This window comes from Carassius gibelio, chromosome A8, assembly GCF_023724105.1.
Source record: "Carassius gibelio isolate Cgi1373 ecotype wild population from Czech Republic chromosome A8, carGib1.2-hapl.c, whole genome shotgun sequence".
Classification (NCBI taxonomy): domain Eukaryota; kingdom Metazoa; phylum Chordata; class Actinopteri; order Cypriniformes; family Cyprinidae; genus Carassius; species Carassius gibelio.
This window is the reverse complement of record NC_068378.1, coordinates 23,550,958-23,556,957: the sequence shown is the minus strand read 5'-3', so window position 1 is coordinate 23,556,957 and position 6,000 is coordinate 23,550,958.

Here is a 6,000-nt window from a genome sequence, read left to right as displayed (position 1 = left end):
CAATTATTTTTAATTCATTTAAATAAATATATTAAATTAATTCCATGTGTTTTAGTTTATTTTTATTTATTTATTTATTTTGACGATTTTCATTCTCAAAGAATTTAGGTTAAAAACTCATACAAGAAAGTGTGTATTCATGGTGCTTTCTTTTCACCATTATGATCACCTTTTTGCTTTTTTTGTGGTTTACTCAAATAGCCTGCGGTGTGACAAATGAATTTTTTAAAAGAACAATTATTCCATGTGGTCTTTTAGTTAATTAACATGAGCTCCTAAAACCTGCAGACAGAAATAATTGCAGACAAATTAGAAAAATGTTACAGCAGGAGTTTGAAATGTCATGTCAAACACTCATGTATAAAAGCATCATAATATTACTATATTTACAATCACAGCCCATTTTTGAGTGATTTTGCCCAGTAAACTAGAACCCTGCGCTCCTTGAATTCAGCTCACGTCACACATCTTTTCAATAACTTGTCCACCTGCTATGTGACAGATATTAGCTGAAAGCAGACACATAATATCCTTCCTGTCACAGATTTGGAACAACTGTTTTATGTGGGCTTTCCTGTGCCCTTGTTAATTAAAACACATGCTGAAAATTATCTGTCACCTAGCAACGACGTGGAAGTCTATATTCAACAGAGTGAAAATGAATAATCACACAGTTAAGAGGGTCGTCATGGGGGAGTATGGGAAATCAACCCATGTGACATGGAGAGAAATGATACGTCAGCCACCATCACTACATCTAACAGTGTCACAGGTGATGTGTGTGCAACAGCAAGAGTGCCAAAACAAGTATTGGCAAGTGCAGCACATCGAAAATCAGTGGAACACGCTACACAGTGTACACACACTGTCAGCAGAACAAAGTCCAGCTATTGATTCCAACACTTACAGTGAAATCTATCTATCTATCTATCTATCTATCTATCTATCTATCTATCTATCTATCTATCTATCTATCTATCTATCTATCTATCTATCTATCGTGCATTTAGAAATAAAATATAAACTTGACAATTATATAATTGCAACAGTTATATGTTACTATTATATGTCATTATATATTGGGTAATGTCCTCATAAGTCACACTCTCCTTGTAATACCTGTGTCATACCCATGTCATTATAGAGAGATGTGTCCTGATATGTCACAAAAACAAGAGCACACACACACACACACACACACACACACACACACACACGTGTTTGTTTTTGTGAAAAGTGGGGACATTCCATAGGCGTAATGGTTTTTATACTGTATATTCTATCGCCCTTCACCAACCCTAACCCTCACAGGAAACTTTGTGCATTTTTGCTTTCTCAGAAAAACTCATTCTGTATGATTCATAAGCGTTTTGGAAAATGGGGACATGGGCTATAAGTCACTCTCTCCTTGTAATACCTGTGTCACACTCAGTGGTTTACAATGTTTACACAGTCAAAAACAGCTCTTTTCAGAGCAAGCCTTTTTGTAGTGTTTTCCTTTAAATGTTAATGAGCTTTGCTGACCCCGCCCCTCTCTTCCAAGCCACTCTCTGGCTGCATACGAAAACTCTAAAATGATGCCTTTGGAGGAGGCACACTTCCTGTCTCTGGAGGTACCTTCTTCTGATCAAATTTTGAAGGCAGCATAGATGTATCCTTCGCTGCCTTTGATATCCCACAATCCTGTGCATTCCATTCCGTGACGGTTGAGCTAAAAAAAATAAAAAAAAAGATGGCGTCTAAAAGTTGCGTTTGGTGGTCAGTTTGTATAAATGTATATTTCTGACTAACCTTTTGTACATTTGACATTAGTTCTAGCGAGAAATCAGTATTATCATAATTAAATATTTGTTTAGTTATCACAAAAACTTGTTCTAATTTTTTAGATCATTAACCATTAGATTTCCTCAGAAGTCTGTCCGAAATCAGTTTCATGAGGTGCCTTTGTGCTAAAATGATGCCTGTAAAGTCATTGCCTCATCCGGCAGCGAGGTAGCAAGTCAGCTTTCTAAGTTTTCGGATGCAGCCTTTGAGGGACGGTTTACTTTAGCCACATTCATTGTGAAACTAGCTAATTAGCACATTATTAGGAAAGGCGATTTGCAAAGATTTATTTAAAAAACGTACTCTCACTTCTTCAGTAGCTCTGTAAAAAACAAATGCAATCCACTGCATCTTCAGCGGCTCAGAAGTCAGGAGTAAATGATGACTGCTTTGTTCATTATTACACCCAACAATAGAAACTGTAAATGGTGGACTGATGACAGTCACTCAGGGCGGGTCTAAGGTAAGACGCCAGTCCAGTCTGTGCTGAAACCCTACTGTCAATCAAACTATCTTGGGAGGGGACTGTCTGTGTGACATCACACTTCAAAAAACGGATATCTGAAATGCACCTGAGATCAGCTGGATTTGAGAAAGGGGTAAAGATTTTAGCAGATTAATAAAAAAAAAAAAACACTGGGTGGATTTTTATCATTATAGGGTGGTTGTGTACACACCCTGCCAACGACACATTTTATTTCACAAAAAAACATGTAAAAGTTGACCCCTTTAAACTCAACTTTTCTTTCCTTCAGATCAGCCTGTTCCAGTCACATGTTGTCACTTAAGCAGGAGACTGTGTGAGTGTGAACATGGAGTAAAAAAATCATTTGCACGTTTATCAGTGTGGATGAGTACAGATGCCCTTCCCTGGAGACATGGACATCTGTACCGGAGAGAGTGAGAGCTGGCAGTGCCAGGGCCTGGCATCCCTTCCCTCGAGTCTGGATTGAGATGAGCTGCTGCTGGAGCCGACTGAAGGACTGCTTAAAGATAATTAAAAGCTTTTTATTAGAAGTTGTCGCTAAAGAAAGCATTACTATTACTATCACTCATAATTAATTTATATAAACAAATCCTGAACTCAACTTCAGCTTGTAACTCATCCTGCATTATTTGTGCTCTAGACATGAATGAAACCTCAAATCATGCTGCTTATTGAGAGGAGATTAATTTTGTAAGCAATATCATATTCACAATTTATGCTTGGAGGATGGTAAATCAGGAGAAAAAATATTACACAGACTTACATTGAAGAAGATAGCCGAGCCGTATCTACAGAGACCCGAATATAATACATGACTGTTTTCAGGTAAAACACTGAAATGTCCTTAAATCAAGATGAATTTACCTTAAGAGATATTAAGGCTTGTTTTAAGTGAACGTTATCTTACATAAAGTTTCTTTTCTTGTGTGGCAATTGAAGATTATTATCATAAAAGTGAAACAAATGAAAAACTCTGCCACTGCAAGATATATCTTCTGAAGACAAACCATATCAATTCACACAGTTTTGTTTACCAGGTCAATTTATACTGTTTAAAAAAGATGGTTAGATATTTTACCTGGAAAACAAGACACAATATAATATGAATATATATTTTTTTCTGTGTACAAGAGTGTGCCATTTTGACTTGGGCAATAAGCAACTATTCAGAAGACCCTAGCAATGCCCTAACAACTACCTAGCAATAATCTAGCAACCCCCAGAATACCCTAGCAACTACCTGGCTACCACTCAGACCGGGCATACACCGTGTGATTTCTGTGTGATTTCGGCAAGGTACCAACTCACACTGGACGAGTAGATCGCATGCGATGTAAAGCCAAAGCTCAAGATTTTCGTCCAATTGTCGAGTTGCGATTTGACTGCTCACACTATACGTGGTGAATCATCACTTAGGATCCCTCATAACCCGGATATTTGTGGCTGTTTCAGAATAAACATGCTTTCCCGGGATAAACACACTGCTTTGGTGATATGCGCAATTCTGTGTGCTGAAACTTCCAAAAAAATAAATAAAAAGGCCTCGGCGTATCTGGACGCACAGGTGGCTCAGATGACGTGGCCAATATGGTTTATCCCTTTTGCAACGTGAACTGGAGGTAAGCAGGCGTTTTATTCCCTGTTTTATTTTTATTTGCCATAACTCCACAAATTTTCCCTCCACAACCCTGCTTCAATAGTGCGATACCTCACGAGAGGCGACCAAAATTTCTGTTGTCAGAAATACATCCGACCAACTGATTGCCGGTCGGGAGAGGTTAATCGCCTCTAGTTTCCCCTTGCACACTACACGACAAACGACGCACAAAAATTCTGAAAATCATCCCAACCCGAAAAAGAGTCGTACGAGTCAGAATTCGGCTCAGAATCGGATGAAAATCGCACAGTGTATGCCCACTACCTTGAAATAGCCTAGAAATCACCCAGAGCATCCTAGTAACCACATGGCATTGCTCTTGCTCTTATGAACCAATCACAGCACATTGTGGCAGCGACTTCAGATTTTTTTGTTGTTGTATATTTAGACCTATTATTGACTGTTACTGAGAAGTTCACGCTAGGTCTGTCTTTCAGACTAGATTTGTCACACAGACCAAAACAAAAACAGACATTCAGACACGGAACACACTAAGTAGAATATGAGTCATTTTCATAACTGGCTGTACCCCCTTCACCCACTCCGAAAAAAATGTTACAATAATTGTGTGGTGTGCTTACATACACACATACCTTTCTAGTGACGACAGGCACTGTATGCAGTCCCTCACGTTCACGTAAAAACCAACGTATACTTTGGGCTTTAATACAGTCAGCACCTTTAAACAATCGACCAATTGTCAATTTTGCAAATAATTGCTTTTATCAGCCAATACTGTATATCAGCTGGCACATCAATGCAACCCTAATTGTGCTAGGAGAAGGCATTTGAACATTAAAAATGACCACCTTTCAGCTCATTTCATGCTACTTCACAGAATCCGTGCTCAGACACAGGGGTAATGATATTGACGGTTGACAGTATATGTCGAGTGTGTTGCCAGTATACATCACACAGCTTTCCCCCGGGCCCCGAACAGTAAGACAAGAACCGAATGAGTTTAGAGATCTCTGCATCAACACCAGCTGCTGTTCCCAGAAACACACACACACACACACACACTCACACACTCACACTCTCATGCCTGTGGTCTCTCTTCCATCCATTCAGCCAACCCTCAGAGCTCAGCCCACGCCGCGCCGCACTCACGCTCATGCTCACCACCGGCCGGCCGCCCTCCCTCTGCGCGCGAGAGAGACAGACGGGTAAGTTGGCTGCACAGTATGCAGCTCACGGTCCCAGGGGGAGTATAATCTGTAGTTAACCACAGGTCTGAATATTCTCCCTGCAGCCCCTAAAAAAAGCAGACACACACTTCAGCCCTGCATGAGGAACCTGCATGAGAGCTGCATTCCATTTTAAACATGTTAAAACTATCACACTTAAATAAATTATTCTTAGCACAGTTCCATTCATGTGTACTAGAAAAACAAACATGCAGAACACTTCCCAAAGGAAAAGGTTATTGCTCAGAGGTTGTGCATTCTTACCTAAGGACACTTAAGGGAGTTCTCAATTATGTCTCTTTTAAGTATTTTGTCTCATGTGGCTCTCCTCAAATTCCTTGGGAGAAATAAAAATAGACATAATTAAGACAAATATTGACACGCGCAACTATATTTAAGCGATTTCACATGGGCAAGAAATTACATTATTTGTTTATTTTGCATGCTTTATAAAATATTAAATAAAGATTTCCTTTTAGTTTGTGTGTGTATTACTTTTTAAAAGTAATTGATTTTATATACGCAAAATAATCAATATTAAGACAAAATACATATAAAGATTGTAGCAATATCACATGGACAGAACATTTTATTTATAATTAATACAAATGAATTACATATTTATTTATTAGATGTATTAGGAAATATTAAGATTAATATTGACAAATATTGACAAACAACTATTTTACTAACTATATTGCATTTATTATAAAATATTAAATAGTTATTTTTTTTATTTTGTATGCACACACACACACACACACACACACACACACACATATACATATATAAAATAAAAATTAAACATGGTCATTTCATATTTTCTCATTACTAACATATATAGA